At 41.5% G+C, this 23,934-nt stretch overlaps 1 protein-coding gene across 2 annotated transcripts in view; it reads left to right on the top strand.

Moving 5' to 3' along the window:
• The window catches only part of si:dkeyp-72e1.9 (syntaxin-binding protein 4), a 220,597-nt gene that overhangs the window by 120,678 nt on the left and 75,985 nt on the right, over positions 1-23,934 (top strand). The window contains exon 1 of one of the 2 annotated variants that reach the window (XM_061905998.1): positions 19,717-20,997. The exons of the other annotated variant lie outside the window; for it this stretch is intronic. The gene's annotated coding sequence lies outside the window, so the exon portion shown is untranslated. Of the gene's footprint in view, positions 1-19,716; positions 20,998-23,934 lie in introns of those variants that run through there. 2 annotated transcript variants of the gene reach the window in all.

Raw genomic sequence — 23,934 nt, 5'->3', positions numbered from 1 at the left:
AAAGCAAAATTTTCGCCAAAAATGCTATTTTTGCCTCTTTGAGCTGTAATTTGACCCCCTTAAAATGCTTCAAAACTCACCAAACTTGGCAGACACATCAGGACTGGCAGAAATTGTGATCTAATGAAAAAAAAAATTTCTAAAACTCAAAATTGCGCTCTACAAAATTTTTGGAATGAAACACAGAAAAAACTGCTTCTAGGAAGAAAACATAGACAAAACTGCTTGTAACTTCCGGTAGGAATGTCGGAAAGACATGAAACAAAAACTTCTATGTAGGTCTTACTTAGACCTACATTTTAATAATTGACAGCTAGCAGAAAAAATCAACAGGAAGTTGGCAATTACCCCTTCAAAATAAAAGTTTTCGTGAAAACCCGTCACCTTTTTCAAATCAAAACTCCTCCCAGTGCGTTTGTCGTTTCGGCTTCAAACTCGCACAGGAGAGAGATTGAACCCTTTTAAAAAAAGTGGTCGGACAAAATTGTGATAAGTTTTAAGGGTTTGATTTTACGCGCCTTCAAAGAACCCCTGCGCAAATTTTCCTAAAAAATGTCATTTTTGCCTATTTGAGCTGTAATTTGACCCCCTTAAAATGCTTCAAAACTCACCAAACTTGGCACACACATCAGGACTGGCAACAATTGCGAGCTGATGAAAAAACCAAACTCCAAAACTCAAAATTGTGCTCTAGCACCCCCTAGGAATACAACACGGACAAACTGCTCCTAGGAAGAAAACAAAGACAAAACTGCTTGTAACTTCCGGTAGGAATGTCAGAGAGACATGAAACAAAAACCACTATGTAGGTCTGACTTAGACCTACATTTGAATAATTGACATACTTTGGCAAAAATCAACAGGAAGCTAGATATTTTCACTTCAATACAACAACTGCATTACTTTCACAATGCATTAAATAGTGGGACGAAGGCGTCTTAAGCCCTGGGGCTCGGGGACAGCAACCCAAGGCGCACTCGCACCTTCGCACCCTAATTTGACCCCCTTAACATGCTTCAAAACTCACCAAAATTGACACACACATCGGTATGGAGCGGCAGACCAACTTATTAAGCAACCAAACCCCAAAAATTAAAATTGCAAGCTAGCGCCCCCTAGGAAGAGACAAAAAAGAGACTGCTTGTAACTTCCGTTAGGAATGTCGTAGAGACATGAAACGAAAACCTCTGTGTAGGTCTGACTAAGACCTACATTTCCAATTAAAAGGTCTATACCCAAAATCAACAGAAATTTTGCAAAAACTCATTCAAAGCAACATTTACGCAGAAAATGCTATTTTTGCCTCTTTGAGCTTTAATTTGACCCCCTTAAGATGCTTCAAAACTCACCAAACTTGGCACACACATCAGGACTGGCAGAAATTGCGATCTAGTGAAAAAACCAAACCTTAAACCTCAAAATTGCGCTCTATTGCAATTTTTGAAAAAAACACAGAAAAACTGCTCCTAGGAAGAGGAAACGGATAAAACTGCTTGTAACTTCTGGTAGGAACGTCGGACAGACATGAAACAAAAACTTCTGTGTAGGTCTCACTTAGACCTACATTTTGATAGGTGGCATCTTTCAGTTAAAATCAACAGGAAGTTGGCAATTACCCCTTCAAAATAAAAGTTTTGTAAAAAGCCGTCACCTTTTTCCAGACAAAACTGCTTGTAACTTCTGTTAGGAATGTCGTAGAGACATGAAACAAATACCTCTATGATGGTCTGACTAAGATCGGGACTCGGGACACGGCGGCGGCCAACGGCGGACCCGACCAACGCTGCTTGCAGCTTTAATTATTATTATTATTATTCTTCCGCAGCTTCGAACCCTAATTTGACCCACTGACCATGCTTCAAAACTCACCAAATTTGGCACACACATCGGTAAGGCTCGGCAAAAACACGTATTAAGCAACCAAACCCCAAAAATGAAAAATGCGCGCTAGCGCCCCCTACGAAAAAAAAAAAACAGACTGCTTGTAACTTCCGGTAGGAATGTCGTAGAGACATGAAACAAAATCCTCTATGTAGAACTGACCTAGACCTAAATTCCCCATCAGAAACTCCTATACCTAAAATCAACAGAAATTTTGCAAAACCCTTTCTAAGCAAAATTTTCGCCAAAAAACGCTATTTTTGCCTCTTTGAGCTGCAATTTGACCCCCTTAAAATGCTTCAAAACTCACCAAACTTGGAACACACATCAGGACTGGCAGAAATTGTGATCTAATGAAAAAAAAAAAAAAAAATCTCAAAATTGTGCTCTAGCGCAATTTTTCAATAAAACACAGAAAAAACTGCTTCCAGGAAGAAACCACAGACAAAACTGCTTGTAACTTCGGGTAGGAATGCCGGAAAGACATGAAACAAAAACTTCTATGTAGGTCTCATTAAGACCTACATTTTAGTAATTGACAGCTAGCAGAAATAATCAACAGGAAGTTGGCAATTACCCCTTCAAAATAAAAGTTTTGTAAAAACCCGTCACCTTTTTCAAATCGAAACTCCTCCCAGTGCGTTTGTCGTTTCGGCTTCAAACTCGCACAGGAGAGAGATTGAACCCTTTTAAAAAAAGTGGTCGGACAAAGTTTTGATTACTGCTCCGGTTTTGATTTTACGCGCCTTCAAAGAACCCCTGCGCAAATTTTCCAAAAAAATATCATTTTTACCTCTTTGAGCTGTAATTTGACCCCCTTAAAATGCTTCAAAACTCACCAAACTTGGCACACACATCAGGACTGGCAAAAATTGCGATCTAGTGAAAAAACCAAACCCCAAAACTCAAAATTGTGCTCTAGCGCCCCCTAGGAATACAACACAGACAATACCCTAATTTGACCCCCTTAACATGCTTCAAAACTCACCAAAGTTGACACACACGTCGGTACGGTGTCCCTCCCCAACATATTAAGCAACCAAACCCCAAAAATTAAAATTGCGCGCTAGCGCCCCCTAGCAAAAAACAAAAACAAACCGCTTGTAACTTCCGTCAGGAATGTCGTAGAGACATGAAACAAAAACCTCTGTGTAGGTCTGACTAAGACCTACATTTCCAATAAAAAATGTCTATACCCAAAATCAACAGAAATCTTGCAAAAACTCATTCAAAGAAAATTTTCGCAAAATAATGCTATTTTTGCCTCTTTGAGCTGCAATTTGACCCCCTTAAAATGCTTCAAAACTCACCAAACTTGGCACACACATCAGGACTGGCAGAAATTGCGATCTAGTGAAAAAACCAAACCTTAAAACTCAAAATTGCGCTCTATTGCAATTTTTGAAAAAAACACAGAAAAACTGCTCCTAGGAAGAGGAAACGGATAAAACTGCTTGTAACTTCTGGTAGGAACGTCGGACAGACATGAAACAAAAACCTCTATGTATGTCTCACTTAGACCTACATTTGATAGGTGGCATCTTTCAGTTAAAATCAACAGGAAGTTGGCAATTACCCCTTCAAAATAAAAATTTTGTAAAAAGCCGTCACCTTTTTCCAGACAAAACTGCTTGTAACTTCTGTTAAGAATGTCGTAGAGACATGAAACAAAGACCTCTATGTTGGTCTGACTAAGATCGGGACTCGGGACACGGCGGCGGCGGCGGCGGCGGCCAACGGCGGACCCGACCAACGCTGCTTGCAGCTTTAATTATTATTATTATTCCGCCGCCTCTTTGAACCTTAATTTGACCCACTGACCATGCTCCAAAACTCACCAAATTTCACACACTCATCAGAACTGGCGAAAATTGCCATCTAATAAAAAAACCAAACCCGAAAAATGAAAAATGCGCTCTAGCGCCCCCTACGAAAATCAAAAAACAGATTGCTCGTAACTTCCGTTAGGAATGTCGTAGAGACATGAAACAAAATCCTCTATGTAGAACTGACCTAGACCTAAATTCCCCATCAGAAACTCCTATACCTAAAATCAACAGAAATTTTGCAAAACCCTTTCAAAGCAAAATTTTCGCCAAAAAACGCTATTTTTGCCTCTTTGAGCTGCAATTTGACCCCCTTAAAATGCTTCAAAACTCACCAAACTTGGCACACACATCAGGACTGGCAGAAATTGTGATCTAATGAAAAAAAAAAAAAAAAATCTCAAAATTGTGCTCTAGCGCAATTTTTCAATAAAACACAGAAAAAACTGCTTCCAGGAAGAAACCACAGACAAAACTGCTTGTAACTTCGGGTAGGAATGCCGGAAAGACATGAAACAAAAACTTCTATGTAGGTCTCATTAAGACCTACATTTTAGTAATTGACAGCTAGCAGAAATAATCAACAGGAAGTTGGCAATTACCCCTTCAAAATAAAAGTTTTGTAAAAACCCGTCACCTTTTTCAAATCGAAACTCCTCCCAGTGCGTTTGTCGTTTCGGCTTCAAACTCGCACAGGAGAGAGATTGAACCCTTTTAAAAAAAGTGGTCGGACAAAGTTGTGATAAGTTCTAAGGTTTTGATTTTACGCGCCTTCAAAGAACCCCTGCGCAAATTTTCCAAAAAAATATCATTTTTACCTCTTTGAGCTGTAATTTGACCCCCTTAAAATGCTTCAAAACTCACCAAACTTGGCACACACATCAGGACTGGCAGAAATTGCGAGTTAATGAAAAAAACAAACCCAAAAACTCAAAATTGTGCTCTAGCGCCCCCTAGGAATACAACACAGACAATACCCTAATTTGACCCCCTTAACATGCTTCAAAACTCACCAAATTTGACACACACATCGGTATGGAGCGGCAGACCAACATATTAGGTAACCAAACCCCAAAAATGAAAATTGCGCGCTAGCGCCCCCTAGGAAGATACAAAAAACAGACTGCTTGTAACTTCCGTTAGGAATGTCGTAGAGACATGAAACAAAAACCTCTGTGTAGGTCTGACTTAGACCTACATTTTGATAATTGGCATCTTTCAGTTAAAATCAACAGGAAGTTGCCAATTACCCCTTCAAAATAAAAGTTTTGTAAAAAGCCGTCACCTTTTTCCAGACAAAACTGCTTGTAACTTCTGTTAGGAATGTCGTAGAGACATGAAACAAAGACCTCTATGTTGGTCTGACTAAGATCGGGACTCGGGACACGGCGGCGGTGGCGGCGGCCAACGGCGGACCCGACCAACGCTGCTTGCAGCTTTAATTATTATTATTCTTTCTTTATTCCGCACCGATACTCGCCTATGCGCTCTATTTTGACCCACTGACCATGCCTCAAAGCACACCAAATTTGACACACGCGTCGGTGAGGAGTTTCTTCCCAACATATTAGGGAGCCGAACCAGAAAAATCAAAATTGCGCTCTAGCGCCCCCTAGGAAAAGACAAAAAATGGATTGCTTGTAACTTCGGGTAGGAATGTCGTAGAGACATGAAACAAAATCCTCTATGTAGAACTGACCTAGACCTAAATTCCCCATCAGAAACTCCTATACCTAAAATCAACAGAAATTTTGCAAAACCCTTTCAAAGCAAAATTTTCGCCAAAAATGCTATTTTTGCCTCTTTGAGCTGTAATTTGACCCCCTTAAAATGCTTCAAAACTCACCAAACTTGGCAGACACATCAGGACTGGCAACAATTGCAAGCTGATGAAAAAAAAATTTTCTAAAACTCAAAATTGCGCTCTACAAAATTTTTGGAATGAAACACAGAAAAAACTGCTTCCAGGAAGAAAACACAGACAAAACTGCTTGTAACTTCCGGTAGGAATGTCGGAAAGACATGAAACAAAAACTTCTATGTAGGTCTTACTTAGACCTACATTTTAATAATTGACAGCTAGCAGAAAAAATCAACAGGAAGTTGGCAATTACCCCTTCAAAATAAAAGTTTTCGTGAAAACCCGTCACCTTTTTCAAATCGAAACTCCTCCCAGTGCGTTTGTCGTTTCGGCTTCAAACTCGCACAGGAGAGAGATTGAACCCTTTTAAAAAAAGTGGTCGGACAAAATTGTGATAAGTTTTCCGGTTTTGATTTTACGCGCCTTCAAAGATCCCCTGCGCAAATTTTCCTAAAAAAGATAATTTTTACCTCTTTGAGCTGTAATTTGACCCCCTTAAAATGCTTCAAAACACACCAAACTTGGCACACACATCAGGACTGGCAACAATTGCGAGCTAATGAAAAAACCAAACCCCAAAACTCAAAATTGTGCTCTAGCGCCCCCTAGGAATACAACACAGACAAACTGCTCCTAGGAAGAAAACAAAGACAAAACTGCTTGTAACTTCCGGTAGGAATGTCAGAGAGACATGAAACAAAAACCACTATGTAGGTCTGACTTAGACCTACATTTGAATAATTAACATACTTTGGCAAAAATCAACAGGAAGCTAGATATTTTCACTTCAATACAACAACTGCATTACTTTCACAATGCATTAAATAGTGGGACGAAGGCGTCTTAAGCCCTGGGGCTCGGGGGCAGCAACCCAAGGCGCGCTCGCACCTTCGCACCCTAATTTGACCCCCTTAACATGCTTCAAAACTCACCAAATTTGACACACACATCGGTATGGAGCGGCAGACCAACTTATTAGGCAACCAAACCCCGAAAATGAAAATTGCGCGCTAGCGCCCCCTAGGAAGACACAAAAAACAGACTGCTTGTAACTTCCGTTAGGAATGTCGTAGAGACATGAAACAAAAACCTCTGTGTAGGTCTGACTTAGACCTACATTTCCAATAAACACTTCTATACCTAAAATCAACAGGAAGTTGGCAAAAACCCCTTCAAAACTAATTTTTCGCAAAATATGCCTTTTTTGCCTCTTTGAACTGAAATTTGACCCCCTTAAAATGCTTCAAAGTGCAAGTTAAAGCTATACAATGCCAAGCGAAAACCATTTATCAACAACATCCAGAAACACAAATCTGTAATTTGACCCCCTTAACATGCTTCAAAACTCACCAAATTTTACACACACATCAGGACTGGTGAAAATTGCCATCCAATAAAAAAACCAAACCCCAAAAATGAAAATTGTGCTCTAGCGCCCCCTAGGAAAATAAACTGATAAAACTGCTTGTAAATTCTCTTAGGAATGTCGTAGAGTGATGAAACAAAAACTTCTATGGAGGTCTGACTAAGATCGGGACTCGGGACACGGCGGCGGCGGCGGCGGCCAACGGCGGACCCGACCAACGCTGCTTGCAGCTTTAATTATTATTATTTTTCCGCAACTTTGAACCCTAATTTGACCCACTGACCATGCTCCAAAACTCACCAAATTTGGCACACACATCGGTAAGGCTTGCCAAAAACACGTATTAAGCAACCAAACCCCAAAAATGAAAAATGCGCGCTAGCGCCCCCTACAAAAAAAAAAAAACAGACTGCTTGTAACTTCCGGTAAGAATGTCGTAGAGACATGAAACAAAATCCTCTATGTAGAACTGACCTAGACCTAAATTCCCCATCAGAAACTCCTATACCTAAAACCAACAGAAATTTTGCAAAACCCTTTCAAAGCAAAATTTTCGCCAAAAAACGCTATTTTTGCCTCTTTGAGCTGCAATTTGACCCCCTTAAAATGCTTCAAAACTCACCAAACTTGGCACACACATCAGGACTGGCAGAAATTGTGATCTAATGAAAAAAAAAAAAAAAAAATCTCAAAATTGTGCTCTAGCGCAATTTTTCAATAAAACACAGAAAAAACTGCTTCCAGGAAGAAACCACAGACAAAACTGCTTGTAACTTCGGGTAGGAATGCCGAAAAGACATGAAACAAAAACTTCTATGTAGGTCTCATTAAGACCTACATTTTAGTAATTGACAGCTAGCAGAAATAATCAACAGGAAGTTGGCAATTACCCCTTCAAAATAAAAGTTTTGTAAAAACACGTCACCTTTTTCAAATCGAAACTCCTCCCAGTGCGTTTGTCGTTTCGGCTTCAAACTCGCACAGGAGAGAGATTGGACCCTTTTAAAAAAAGTGGTCGGACAAAGTTGTGATAAGTTTTATGGTTTTGATTTTATGCGCCTTCAAAGAACCCCTGCGCAAATTTTCCGAAAAAATGTCATTTTTGCCTATTTGAGCTGTAATTTGACCCCCTTAAAATGCTTCAAAACTCACCAAACTTGGCACACACATCAGGACTGGCAACAATTGCGACCTAGTGAAAAAACCAAACCCCAAAACTCAAAATTGTGCTCTAGCGCCCCCTAGGAATACAACACAGACAAACTACTCCTAGGAAGAAAACAAAGACAAAACTGCTTGTAACTTCCGGTAGGAATGTCGTAGAGACATGAAACAAAAACCACTATGTAGGTCTGACCTAGACCTACATTTGAATAATTAACATACTTTGGCAAAAATCAACAGGAAGCTTGATATTTTCACTTCAATACAACAACTGCATTACTTTCACAATGCATTAAATAGTGGCAGCAAGGCTTCTCCTGCCGTGGGGCTCGGGGACAGCAACCCAAGGCGCGCTCGCACATTCGCACCCTAATTTGACCCCCTTAACATGCTTCAAAACTCACCAAAGTTGACACACACATCGGTATGGAGCGGCAGACCAACTTATTAAGCAACCAAACCCCAAAAATTAAAATTGCAAGCTAGCGCCCCATAGGAAGAGACAAAAAACAGACTGCTTGTAACTTCCGTTAGGAATGTCGTAGAGACATGAAACAAAAACCTCTGTGTAGGTCTGACTAAGACCTACATTTCCAATTAAAAAGGTCTATACCCAAAATCAACAGAAATTTAGCAAAAACTCATTCTAAGCAACATTTTCGCAAAAAACGCTATTTTTGCCTCTTTGAGCTTTAATGTGACCCCCTTAAAATGCTTCAAAACTCACCAAACTTGGCACACACATCAGGACTGGCAGAAATTGCGATCTAGTGAAAAAACCAAACCTTAAAACTCAAAATTGCGCTCTATTGCAATTTTTGAAAAAAACACAGAAAAACTGCTCCTAGGAAGAGGAAACGGATAAAACTGCTTGTAACTTCTGGTAGGAACGTCGGACTGACATGAAACAAAAACCTCTGTGTAGGTCTCACTTAGACATACATTTTGATAGGTGGCATCTGTCAGTTAAAATCAACAGGAAGTTGGCAATTACCCCTTCAAAATAAAAGTTTTGTAAAAAGCCGTCACCTTTTTCCAGACAAAACTGCTTGTAACTTCTGTTAGGAATGTCGTAGAGACATGAAACAAAGACCTCTATGTTGGTCTGACTAAGATCGGGACTCGGGACACGGCGGCGGCGGCGGCGGCCAACGGCGGACCCGACCAACGCTGCTTGCAGCTTTAATTAGGGTCCGCCCTGCAATGGCAAAGGACATCCATGTCCTTTGCCATGCAAGGACCCTATTGAATCTGCTGCGTTTTATTATTATTCTTTATTATTATTCTTCCGCACCGTCGCGCCCCAATATCACCCCTTTAACATATTCCAAAACTCACCAAAGTTGACACACGCGTCGGTCTACCGTGACACCACAACATATTAAGCAACCAAACCCCAAAAATGAAAAATGCGCGCTAGCGCCCCCTACAAAAAAAAAAAAACAGACTGCTTGTAACTTCCGGTAGGAATGTCGTAGAGACATGAAACAAAATCCTCTATGTAGAACTGACCTAGACCTAAATTCCCCATCAGAAACTCCTATACCTAAAATCAACAGAAATTTTGCAAAACCCTTTCAAAGCAAAATTTTCGCCAAAAAACGCTATTTTTGCCTCTTTGAGCTGCAATTTGACCCCCTTAAAATGCTTCAAAACTCACCAAACTTGGCACACACATCAGGACTAGCAGAAATTGTGATCTAATGAAAAAAAAAAAAAAAAAATCTCAAAATTGTGCTCTAGCGCAATTTTTCAATAAAACACAGAAAAAACTGCTTCCAGGAAGAAACCACAGACAAAACTGCTTGTAACTTCGGGTAGGAATGCCGGAAAGACATGAAACAAAAACTTCTATGTAGGTCCCATTAAGACCTACATTTTAGTAATTGACAGCTAGCAGAAATAATCAACAGGAAGTTGGCAATTACCCCTTCAAAATAAAAGTTTTGTAAAAACCCGTCACCTTTTTCAAATCGAAACTCCTCCCAGTGCGTTTGTCGTTTCGGCTTCAAACTCGCACAGGAGAGAGATTGAACCCTTTTAAAAAAAGTGGTCGGACAAAGTTGTGATAAGTTCTAAGGTTTTGATTTTACGCGCCTTCAAAGATCCCCTGCGCAAATTTTCCAACAAAATATCATTTTTACCTCTTTGAGCTGTAATTTCACCCCTTTAAAATGCTTCAAAACTCACCAAACTTGGCACACACATCAGGACTGGCAACAATTGCGAGCTGATGAAAAAACCAAACCCCAAAACTCAAAATTGTGCTCTAGCGCCCCCTAGGAATACAACACAGACAATACCCTAATTTGACCCCCTTAACATGCTTCAAAACTCACCAAATTTGACACACACATCGGTATGGAGCGGCAGACCAACATATTAGGTAACCAAACCCCAAAAATGAAAATTGCGCGCTAGCGCCCCCTAGGAAGATACAAAAAACAGACTGCTTGTAACTTCCGTTAGGAATGTCGTAGAGACATGAAACAAAAACCTCTGTGTAGGTCTGACTTAGACCTACATTTTGATAATTGGCATCTTTCAGTTAAAATCAACAGGAAGTTGCCAATTACCCCTTCAAAATAAAAGTTTTGTAAAAAGCCATCACCTTTTTCCAGACAAAACTGCTTGTAACTTCTGTTAGGAATGTCGTAGAGACATGAAACAAAGACCTCTATGTTGGTCTGACTAAGATCGGGACTCGGGACACGGCGGCGGTGGCGGCGGCCAACGGCGGACCCGACCAACGCTGCTTGCAGCTTTAATTATTATTCTTTCTTTCTTTCTTTCTTTCTTCCGCACCGTCGCGCCCCAATTTCACCCTCTTAACATATTTCAAAACTCACCAAATTTGACACACACGTCGGTCTTTCATGCCTTCCCAACATATTAGGGAGCCAAACCAGAAAAATCAAAATTGCGCGCTAGCGCCCCCTATGAAAAAAAAAAACATACTGCTTGTAACTTCCGTTAGGAATGTCGTAGAAACATGAAACGAAAACCTCTGTGTAGGTCTGACTTAGACCTACATTTCATAATAGTATGTTCTCGGGCAAAAATCAACAGAAATTTTGCAAAAACCCATTCAAAGCAAAATTTTTACAAAAAAATGCTATTTTTGCCTCTTTGAGCTGTAATTTGACCCCCTTAAAATGCTTCAAAACTCACCAAACTTGGCAGACACATCAGGACTTGCAGAAATTGCAATCTAATGAAAAAAAATAAAAAAAAAACTCAAAATTGCGCTCTAGCGCAATTTTTCAATAAAACACAGAAAAAACTGCTTCCAGGAAGAAACCACAGACAAAACTGCTTGTAACTTCCGGTAGGAATGTTGGAAAGACATGAAACAAAAACTTCTATGTAGGTCTCACTTAGACCTACATTTTAATAATTGACAGCTATCAGAAATAATCAACAGGAAGTTGGCAATTACCCCTTCAAAATAAAAGTTTTGTAAAAACCCGTCACCTTTTTCAAATCGAAACTCCTCCCAGTGCGTTTGTCGTTTCGGCTTCAAACTTGCACAGGAGAGAGATTGAACCCTTTTAAAAAAAGTGGTCGGACAAAGTTGTGATAAGTTCTACGGTTTTGATTTTATGCGCCTTCAAAGAACCCCTGCGCAAATTTTCCAAAAAAATATCATTTTTACCTCTTTGAGCTGTAATTTGACCCCCTTAAAATGCTTCAAAACTCACCAAACTTGGCACACACATCAGGACTGGCAACAATTGCGAGCTAATGAAGAAACCAAACCCCAAAACTCAAATTTGTGCTCTAGCGCCCCCTAGGAATACAACACAGACAATACCGTAATTTGACCCCCTTAACATGCTTCAAAACTCACCAAATTTGACACACACATCGGTATGGAGCGGCAGACCAACATATTAGGTAACCAAACCCCAAAAATGAAAATTGCGCGCTAGCGCCCCCTAGGAAGATACAAAAAACAGACTGCTTGTAACTTCCGTTAGGAATGTCGTAGAGACATGAAACAAAAACCTCTGTGTAGGTCTGACTTAGACCTACATTTTGATAATCGGCATCTTTCAGTTAAAATCAACAGGAAGTTGCCAATTACCCCTTCAAAATAAAAGTTTTGTAAAAAGCCGTCACCTTTTTCCAGACAAAACTGCTTGTAACTTCTGTTAGGAATGTCGTAGAGTGATGAAACAAAAACTTCCATGTAGGTCTGACTAAGATCGGGACTCGGGACACGGCGGCGGGGGCGGCGGCCAACGGCGGACCCGACCAACGCTGCTTGCAGCTTTAATTATTATTATTCTTTATTATACCGCACCGTCGCACCCCAATTTCACCCCCTCAACAAGCTCCAAAACTCACCAAATTTGACACACACATCGGTGCGGTGGACCTTCCCAACCTATTAACCAACCAAACCCCAAAAATGAAAATTGCGCGCTAGCGCCCCCTAGGAAGAGAAAAAAAACAGACTGCTTGTAACTTCCGTTAGGAATGTCGTAGAGACATGAAACAAAAACCTCTATGTAGGTCTGACTTAGATCTACATTTCCAATTAGAAATGCCTATACCTAAAATCAACAGAAATTTAGCAAAAACTCATTCAAAGCAAAATTTTCGCAAAAAATGCTATTTTTGCCTCTTTGAGCTGTAATTTGACCCCCTTAAAATGCTTCAAAACTCACCAAACTTGGCACACACATCAGGACTGGCAAAAATTTTGATCTAATGAAAAAACCAAACCCGAAAATTAAAAAATGCGCTCTAGGGCAATTTTTGAATAAAACACAGAAAAAACTGCTCCTAGGAAGAGAAAATAGACAAAACTGCTTGTAACTTCCAGTAGGAATGTCGGACAGACATGAAACAAAAACCTCTATGTAGGTCTCACTTAGACCTACAATTTGATATTTGAAATCCTGCAGAAAAATCAACAGGAAGTTAAAAATTACCCCTTCAAAATAAAAGTTTTGTAAAAACCCGTCACCTTTTTCAAATAAAAACTCCTCCCAGTGCGTTTGTCGTTTCGGCTTCAAACTCGCACAGGAGAGAGTTTGAACCCTTCTGATTAAAAGTATAGATCAAAATTTTGATAACTTTTCAGGTTTTGATTTTACGCGCCTTCAAAGAACCCCTGCGCAAATTTTCGTAAAAAAATTCGTTTTTGCCTCTTTGAGCTGTAATTTGACCCCCTTAAAATGCTTCAAAGCTCACCAAACTAGGTACACACATCAGGACTGGCAACAATTGCGAGCTAATAAAAAAACCAAACCCCAAAACTCAAAATTGTGCTCTAGCGCCCCCTAGGAATACAACACAGACAAACTGCTCCTAGGAAGAAACAAATACAAAACTGCTTGTAACTTCCGGTAGGAATGTTAGAGAGACATGAAACAAAAACCACTATGTAGGTCTGACTTAGACCTACATTTGAATAATTAACATACTTTGGCAAAAATCAACAGGAAGCTTGATATTTTCACTTCAATACAAAAACTGCATTACTTTCACAATGCATTAAATAGTGTCACCAAGGCTTCTCCTGCCGTGGGGCTCGGGGACAGCAACCCAAGGCGCGCTCGCACCTTCGCACCCTAATTTGACCCCCTTAACATGCTTCAAAACTCACCAAATTTGACACACACATCGGTATGGAGCGGCAGACCAACTTATTAAGCAACCAAACCCCAAAAATGAAAATTGCAAGCTAGCGCCACCTAGGAAGAGACAAAAAACAGACTGCTTGTAACTTCCGTTAGGAATGTCGTAGGGACATGAAACAAAAACCTCTATGTAGGTCTGACTTAGACCTACATTTCCGTTAAACACTTCTATACCTAAAATCAACAGGAAGTTGACAAAAACCCCTTCAAAAAATTTTTTTTGCAAAAAATGACTTTTTTGTCTCTTTGAACTGATATTTGACCCCCTTAAAATGCTTCAAAGTGCAAGTTAAAGCTATACAATGCCAAGTGAAAGCCATTTATCAACAACATCCAGAAACGCAGATCTGTAATTTGACCCCCTTAACATGCTTCAAAACTCACCAAATTTTACACACACATCAGGACTGGTGAAAATTGCCATCCAATAAAAAAAGCAAACCCCAAAAATGAAAATTGTGCTCTAGCGCCCCCTAGGAAAATAAACTGATAAAACTGCTTGTAAATTCTGTTAGGAATGTCGTAGAGTGATGAAACAAAAACTTCTATGGAGGTCTGACTAAGATCGGGACTCGGGACACGGCGGCGGCGGCGGCGGCGGACCCGACCAACGCTGCTTGCAGCTTTAATTCTTATTATTATTCTTTCTTTCTTCCGCACCGATACTCGCCTATGCGCTGTATTTTGACCCACTGACCATGCCTCAAAGAACACCAAATTTGACACACGCGTCGGTGAGGAGTTTCTTCCCAACATATTAGGGAGCCGAACCAGAAAAATCAAAATTGCGCTCTAGCGCCCCCTAGGAAAAGACAAAAAATGGATTGCTTGTAACTTCCGGTAGGAATGTCGTAGAGACATGAAACAAAATCCTCTATGTAGAACTGACCTAGACCTAAATTCCCCATCAGAAACTCCTATACCTAAAATCAACAGAAATTTTGCAAAACCCTTTCAAAGCAAAATTTTCACCAAAAATGCTCTTTTTGCCTCTTTGAGCTGTAATTTGACCCCCTTAAAATGCTTCAAAACTCACCAAACTTGGCAGACACATCAGGACTGGCAGAAATTGTGATCTAATGAAAAAAAAAAATTCTAAAACTCAAAATTGCGCTCTACAAAATTTTTGGAATGAAACACAGAAAAAACTGCTTCTAGGAAGAAAACACAGACAAAACTGCTTGTAACTTCCGGTAGGAATGTCGGAAAGGCATGAAACAAAAACTTCTATGTAGGTCTTACTTAGACCTACATTTTAATAATTGACAGCTAGCAGAAAAAATCAACAGGAAGTTGGCAATTACCCCTTCAAAATAAAAGTTTTCGTGAAAACCCGTCACCTTTTTCAAATCGAAACTCCTCCCAGTGCGTTTGTCGTTTCGGCTTCAAACTCGCACAGGAGAGAGATTGAACCCTTTTAAAAAAAGTGGTCGGACAAAATTGTGATAAGTTTTAAGGGTTTGATTTTATGCGCCTTCAAAGATCCCCTGCGCAAATTTTCCTCAAAAAGATAATTTTTACCTCTTTGAGCTGTAATTTGACCCCCTTAAAATGCTTCAAAACACACCAAACTTGGCACACACATCAGGACTGGCAACAATTGCGAGCTGATAAAAAAACCAAACCCCAAAACTCAAAATTGTGCTCTAGCGCCCCCTAGGAATACAACACAGACAAACTACTCCTAGGAAGAAAACAAAGACAAAACTGCTTGTAACTTCCGGTAGGAATGTCGTAGAGACATGAAACAAAAACCACTATGTAGGTCTGACTTAGACCTACATTTGAATAATTAACATACTTTGGCAAAAATCAACAGGGAGCTTGATATTTTCACTTCAATACAACAACTGCATTACTTTCACAATGCATTAAATAGTGGCAGCAAGGCTTCTCCTGCCGTGGGGCTCGGGGACAGCAACCCAAGGCGCGCTCGCACCTTCGCACCCTAATTTGACCCCCTTAACATGCTTCAAAACTCACCAAAATTGACACACACGTCGGTATGGAGCGGCAGACCAACTTATTAAGCAACCAAACCCCGAAAATGAAAATTGCCCGCTAGCGCCCCCTAGGAAGAGACAAAAAACGGACTGCTTGTAACTTCCGTTAGGAATGTCGTAGAGACATGAAACAAAAACCTCTGTGTAGGTCTGACTTAGACCTACATTTCCAATAAACACTTCTGTACCTAAAATCAACAGGAAGTTAGCAAAAACCCCTTCAAAACAAAATCTTCGCAAAATATGCCTGTTTTGCCTCTTTGAACTGAAATTTGACACCCTTAAAATGCTTCAAAGTGCAAGTTAAAGCTATACAATGCCAAGCGAAAGCCATTTATCAACAACATCCAGAAACGCAAATCTATAATTTGACCCCCTTAACATGCTTCAAAACTCACCAAATTTTACACACACATCAGGACTGGTGAAAATTGCCATCCAATAAAAAAACCAAACCCCAAAAATGAAAATTGTGCTCTAGCGCCCCCTAGGAAAATAAACTGATAAAACTGCTTATAAATTCTCTTAGGAATGTCGTAGAGTGATGAAACAAAAACTTCTATGGAGGTCTGACTAAGATCGGGACTCGGGACACGGCGGCGGCGGCCAACGGCGGACCCGACCAACGCTGCTTGCAGCTTTAATTATTATTCTTTCTTTCTTTCTTCCGCACCGTCGCGCCCCAATTTCACCCTCTTAACATATTTCAAAACTCACCAAATTTGACACACACGTCGGTCTTTCATGCCTTCCCAACATATTAGGGAGCCAAATCATAAAAATCAAAATTGCGCAATAGCGCCCCCTAGGAAGAAAAAAAAAAGAGACTGCTTGTAACTTCCGTTAGGAATGTCGTAGAGACATGAAACAAAAACCTCTATGTAGGTCTGACTTCGACCTAAATTTCATAATTGTATATTCTAGGGCAAAAATTTACAGAAATTTTGCAAAAACCCATTCAAAGCAAAATTTTCACAAAAAATGCTATTTTTGCCTCTTTGAGCTGTAATTTGACCCCCTTAGAATGCTTCAAAACTCACCAAACTTGGCAGACACATCAGGACTGGCAGAAATTGTGATTTAATGAAAAAAAAAAATCATAAAACTCAAAATTGCGCTCTACAAAATTTTTTTAATGAAACACAGAAAAAACTGCTTCTAGGAAGAAAACACAGACAAAACTGCTTGTAACTTCCGGTAGGAATGTCGGAAAGACATGAAACAAAAACTTCTATGTAGGTCTTACTTAGACCTACATTTTAATAATTGACAGCTAGCAGAAATAATCAACAGGAAGTTGGCAATTACCCCTTCAAAATAAAAGTTTTCGTGAAAACCCGTCACCTTTTTCAAATCGAAACTCCTCCCAGTGCGTTTGTCGTTTCGGCTTCAAACTCGCACAGGAGAGAGAATGAACCCTTTTAAAAAAAGTGGTCGGACAAAATTGTGATAAGTTCTCCGGTTTTGATTTTACGCGCCTTCAAAGACGCCCTGCGCAAATTTTCCTAAAAAATGTCATTTTTGCCTCTTTGAGCTGTAATTTGACCCCCTTAAAATGCTTCAAAACTCACCAAACTTGGCACACACATCAGGACTGGCAACAATTGCGAGCTGATAAAAAAACCAAACTCCAAAACTTAAAATTGTGCTCTAGCGCCCCCTAGGAATACAACACAGACAAACTGCTCCTAGGAAGAAAACAAAGACAAAACTGCTTGTAACTTCCGGTAGGAATGTCGTAGAGACATGAAACAAAAACCACTATGTAGGTCTGACTTAGACCTACATTTGAATAATTAACATACTTTGGCAAAAATCAACAGGAAGCTAGATATTTTCACTTCAATACAACAACTGCATTACTTTCACAATGCATTAAATAGTGGCAGCAAGGCTTCTCCTGCCGTGGGGCTCGGGGACAGCAACCCAAGGCGCATTCGCGCCTTCGCACCCTAATTTGACCCCCTTAACATGCTTCAAAACTCACCAAAATTGACACACACATCGGTATGGAGCAGCAGACCAACTTATTAAGCAACCAAACCCCAAAAATGAAAATTGCGCGCTAGCGCCCCCTAGGAAGAGACAAAAAACAGACTGCTTGTAACTTCCGTTAGGAATGTCGTAGAGACATGAAACAAAAACCTCTGTGTAGGTCTGACTAAGACCTACATTTCCAATAAAAAATGTCTATACCCAAAATCAACAGAAATTTTGCAAAAACTCATTCAAAGCAACATTTACGCAAAAAACGCTATTTTTGCCTCTTTGAGCTTTAATTTGACCCCCTTAAAATGCTTCAAAACTCACCAAACTTGGCACACACATCAGGACTGGCAGAAATTGCGATCTAGTGAAAAAACCAAACCTTAAAACTCAAAATTGCGCTCTATTGCAATTTTTGAAAAAAACACAGAAAAACTGCTCCTAGGAAGAGGAAACGGATAAAACTGCCTGTAACTTCTGGTAGGAACGTCGGACAGACATGAAACAAAAACCTCTGTGTAGGTCTCACTTAGACCTACATTTTGATAGGTGGCATCTTTCAGTTAAAATCAACAGGAAGTTGGCAATTACCCCTTCAAAATAAAAGTTTTGTAAAAAGCTGTCACCTTTTTCCAGACAAAACTGCTTGTAACTTCTGTTAGGAATGTCGTAGAGACATGAAACAAAGACCTCTATGTTGGTCTGACTAAGATCGGGACTCGGGACACGGCGGCGGCGGCGGCGGCCAACGGCGGACCCGACCAACGCTGCTTGCAGCTTTAATTATTATTATTATTATTCCGCAGCTTCGAACCCTAATTTGACCCACTGACCATGCTCCAAAACTCACCAAATTTTAAACACACATCGGTAAGGCTTGGCAAAAACACATATTAAGCAACCAAACCCCAAAATAAAAAATTGCGCGCTAGCGCCCCCTATGAAAAAAAAAAAACATACTGATTGTAACTTCCGTTAGGAATGTCGTAGAGACATGAAACGAAAACCTCTATGTAAATCTGACTTAGACCTACATTTCATAATAGTATGTTCTGGGGCAAAAATCAACAGAAATATTGCAAAAACCCATTCAAAGCAAAATTTTCGCAAAAAAATGCTATTTTTGCCTCTTTGAGCTGTAATTTGACCACCTTAAAATGCTTCAAAACTCACCAAACTTGGCACACACATCAGGACTGGCAGAAATTGTGATCTAATGAAAAAAAAAAAAAAAAAATCTCAAAATTGTGCTCTAGCGCAATTTTTCAATAAAACACAGAAAAAACTGCTTCCAGGAAGAAACCACAGACAAAACTGCTTGTAACTTCGGGTAGGAATGCCGGAAAGACATGAAACAAAAAGTTCTATGTAGGTCTCATTAAGACCTACATTTTAGTAATTGACAGCTAGCAGAAATAATCAACAGGAAGTTGGCAATTACCCCTTCAAAATAAAAGTTTTGTAAAAACCCGTCACCTTTTTCAAATCGAAACTCCTCCCAGTGCGTTTGTCGTTTCGGCTTCAAACTCGCACAGAAGAGAGATTGAACCCTTTTAAAAAAAGTGGTCGGACAAAGTTGTGATAAGTTCTAAGGTTTTGATTTTACGCGCCTTCAAAGATCCCCTGCGCAAATTTTCCAACAAAATATCATTTTTACCTCTTTGAGCTGTAATTTCACCCCCTTAAAATGCTTCAAAACTCACCAAACTTGGCACACACATCAGGACTGGCAGAAATTGCGAGCTAATGAAAAAACCAAACCCCAAAACTCAAATTTGTGCTCTAGCGCCCCCTAGGAATACAACACAGACAATACCCTAATTTGACCCCCTTAACATGCTTCAAAACTCACCAAATTTGACACACACATCGGTATGGAGCGGCAGACCAACTTATTAGGTAAACAAACCCCAAAAATGAAAATTGCGCGCTAGCGCCCCCTAGGAAGAGACAAAAAACAGACTGCTTGTAACTTCCGTTAGGAATGTCGTAGAGAGATGAAACAAAAACCTCTGTGTAGGTCTGACTTAGACCTACATTTCCAATAAAAAACGTCTATACCCAAAATCAACAGAAATTTTGCAAAAACTCATTCAAAGCAAAATTTTCGTAAAAAATGCTATTTTTGGCTCTTTCAGCTGTAATTTGACCCCCTTAAAATGCTTCAAAACTCACCAAACTTGGCACACACATCAGGACTGGCAGGAATTGTGATCTAGTGAAAAAAACAAACCTTAAAACTCAAAATTGCACTCTATTGCAATTTTTGAATAAAACACAGAAAAAACTGCTCCTAGGAAGAGGAAACAGATCTAACTGCTTGTAACTTCTGGTAGGAATGTCAGACAGACATGAAACAAAAACCTCAATGTAGGTCTCACTTAGACCTACATTTTGATGATTGGCATCTTTCAGTTGAAATCAACAGGAAATTGGCAATCACCCCTTCAAAATAAAAGTTTTGTAAAAGGCCGTCACCTTTTTCCAGAAAAAACTGCTTGTAACTTCTGTTAGGAATGTCGTGGAGACATGAAACAAAGACCTCTATGTAGGTCTGACTAAGATCGGGACTCGGGACACGGCGGCGGCGGCCAACGGCGGACCCGACCAACGCTGCTTGCAGCTTTAATTATTATTATTACTATAAGCGGTAGAATATGGATGGATGGATAGATGGATTATTATTATTAAAATTATTGTGTACAAGTATTCACACATGAGATTCGACAAATAATATTTCTTCTTTTTCTTCTTCTTCTTCTTCTTCTTCTTCTTCTTTTTCTTCTTCTTCTTCTTCTTCTTCTTCTTTTTATTATTATTGTTATTATTATTGTTGTGTAAAAGTCCAAGTATTCACACATAAGATTCTACACCAAACAATCATATATGTATTGTTATTTGTGAGAGTACTATGGAGAAGGAGACGGCACTGAGACAGGGGCGTCGATAGTTAGAGAAGTGTTTATTAAACACAAGGAAGTAAAGAGTGTGTAACTAAACCAAAGAAGTACGGTGTGACTATGTGTTGTGTCTAACTGAGTATTACCGGGAGTTTTTGAAGGTGTGTGTTGAGTGAGAGGCTGAAGTCCAGAAAGGGCAAGGCAAGCTCGGAGGTCCGTGGTCAGGCGTGAGGTCAAGATCCAGGAAGGCAGCAAAAAGACCAGAGGGAATCCGGGGAGACAAGACTCACAGCTTGAATCCATGGAATGAAGAGGGACTGCAGGAACACGACAAACGACAACACACGATGAGCACAGAGGTGGGGAAACACAGAGAGCGAGAATGTACATGGAGAGGAAGCTAGATACGTGTGTGCTTACAGTACTGCGAAATGTCGCTAAGTTCAGGCACTGGAACAGCATCAGGTGTGGTGATTGTGTAGCCGGAGGGGAACGCCCATGGGCGTGTCCAGAAGCGCGCTCACTGGAGTGCACAAATGGATGAGAGGCGGCAGGAGCCTGAGCTGTAACAGTACCCCCCAACCCCCTCCTTATGCGAGGTTCCCGACAAGCGTCAAGGTGCATCAGGGTGAGTCCTGTAGAAGTCCTCCAAAAGTGATGGGTCAGTGAAGTAGGAGGCCAGAACCCAGGATCGGTCCTCAGGACCATAACCCTCCCAATCCACTAAATAAACTAAACCCCTACCCTGTCGACGAACCCTAAGAATCTCCCTGACGGTCCATACCGGATCACCGCTCTCGAGGACCCTGGAAGGGGGGGGGGGGGGGGGGGGACAGGGACAGGGGCCAAGAGAGAACTGACTGCCACAGGCTTAATCTGAGAAACATGGAAAACTGGGTAAGACTAGATTGCAGTAGCGTGAGATGTACGGAGCTGGGTTGATGATCCTCTTTATGGGTAATGGTCCCACGTAGCGTTGTGCTAACTTCAGAGATGATACCAGAAAGTGAAGTTCCTTGTTATGCAACATCACTTGCTGCCCGGGCTTATAAGTGGGAGCCGGGGTGTGACGTCGGCTGGTGCTGCAACGCATTCTTCCGGAGGCTCTCAACAGAGCAGCGCGGGTGGTCCTCCCGGCACAACAACAGCATCTCAGGTGAGCTTGGGTGGAAGGAACTGATGCTTCAACTGCCTGCTGGTGGAACAGGGGCGGTTGATAGCCCAATGAACACTCAAAAGGTGACATACCTGTGGCAAAGCTGGTCATGGAGTTGTAGGCGTACTCCACCTACGGAAGGTACTTGGTGGCTGGCGGGCAGACATACAGCGCAGTATGGTCTCCACGCACTGATTGGCTCTGTCCGCTTGACCATTACTCTGGCCCCAATTCCCTTGCAAAAAGTCTGCCAGACACGGGAGATGAATTGTGGACCACAGTCTGACACGACATCCATGGGGATCTCATGCAGTCTGATGACATGTGTGAGAAGTTCTCCCATCTCGGCGGCAGAGTGGAGGGAAAGGGGAATGAAGTGTTCCCCTTTGGAGGCTCTGTCGACTATCTTGTAACAAAGTCCACAGCGATCTGGGACCAGGGACGGCTGGGGATGGGTAGCAGACACAACAGGCGCACCGGGGAGCTGTTGTGTCCAACAGCTCCAACAGCTTGAATGTTGCGGGAGCAGATGGTCCAAGCGACAAACTCCCGGGTATCAGCCTCCATGGATAGCCACTAAAAATGCAGTCGGATAAATGATAGGGACCTGTGCACTCCAGGATGACAAGCGAAGACACTGGAATGACCCCAGTTCAATACCTTAGGGCGCAGTTCTTGGGAACTAACAGTCTGTCGGATGGTCCGCCGTACAGGCCCGGGTCAGAGCGCAAAGCTTCCCTGAACAGATTCTCAACCTCCCAAGTTACCATGCCCATAATACAAGCAGGAGGGAGGATAGCTTCCGCTGTGGGTGGGCTGGAGGGTTCCTCCGAGAACTGCCGGGAGAGGGCATCCGCCTTCGTGTTGCTGGAGCATTGTGCAGTCAAAATGGCTGAAAAATTGTGGTCATCATGCCTGACGGTCGTTGAGCCTTTTAGCATAGCGAATGTGGATGAGGTTGCGGTGATCCGTCTGGACTAAAAATGGGTGTTTGTACAGGCGGCTAGAAGGAAGGACAACATTAGTTCGATGGCGCAGTCCTAAGGTCTGTGTGGGGGAAGGGAAGGTGAACGTTCCTTTTCGAAGATCATGGTATACAGAAGGAGTATTAGACAGGTCATCAGGAGGTGACGCAGGTCTGGGACTACCCGACCGGCTTAATTCAGATTTCAGACAGTTTTCATGACATTCCGTACTCCAGGCCAAGACTTTTCCCGAGGACCAGGAAATATGAGAGTCGTGTTTCCGGAGCCAGGATCGGCCATAGACAAGTGGAGTGATCGGAGCATCATGGATTCAAAAGCTGAGGGTCTCGGTGTGGTTACCCGAAAGGGTCAGGGATAACGGTTCTGTGCGGTGTGTAATAAGTCCCAGAGGGTGTCCATCCAGGGTTTGAGCCAGTAGGGAGGTGTCCAGGGGCAAGAGACTGATTCCGGCCTGTTGGGCAAACTCCCGGTCCATAAAGCTATTGTGGGCCCCTAAGTCCAGATAGGCCCTGACGGTCAGGCTCTTTGAGCTCCAGGACAGGGTAGCCGGGAATAGAATGCCAGGGTCTTTGGTGACTTGGGGAACGGAAGTGTGGCTCACTAGGATTCCCCCTGCTAGTGAGCCTTGTCTTTTGGCTGCGTCGGACATGTCTTTATTGCGTGCCCCGCTAACCCGCAATAAAGACAAAGGCGCTGCCGGAACCTCCTTTTCCTCTCCTCCGCCGCAAGGCGTGCTCTGCCTAGCTGCATGGGTTCCTCCGTCTTGACTGGGATGGGGAAAACGGTTGGTGGAACTATGCTTGTGTGATTAGCGGGCTGGAACTGCCCTGGATGTTCATCTGCCTGCCCCTCGGACTGAATTGTTCCTACAACACTTGGTAACACACTATTCAGTTAATTTACACACATAGTAACACACTTATGCACTTGGGTTAGACACAGTCATTCTCCTTGGGTTATCTTATTAGTTTAGTATTGTTCTTCTTCTTCTTCTTCTTCTTCTTCTTCTTCTTCTTCTTCTTCTTCTTCTTATTATTATTATTATTATTATTATTATAATAAATTATTGAACATTACTGCCACCTGGTGTAAGCCTGCCGTCATCTCCCCTTAGTTAACCATAAAAGTAAGTTCCTGCCAAAAATTATTGAGGA

The sequence above is a fragment of the Nerophis ophidion genome, linkage group LG07 (genome assembly GCF_033978795.1).
Source record: "Nerophis ophidion isolate RoL-2023_Sa linkage group LG07, RoL_Noph_v1.0, whole genome shotgun sequence".
In the NCBI taxonomy this organism is placed as follows: domain Eukaryota; kingdom Metazoa; phylum Chordata; class Actinopteri; order Syngnathiformes; family Syngnathidae; genus Nerophis; species Nerophis ophidion.
The sequence above is the reverse complement of the archived record's forward strand: the minus strand, read 5'-3'. Positions and strand labels throughout refer to the sequence as shown.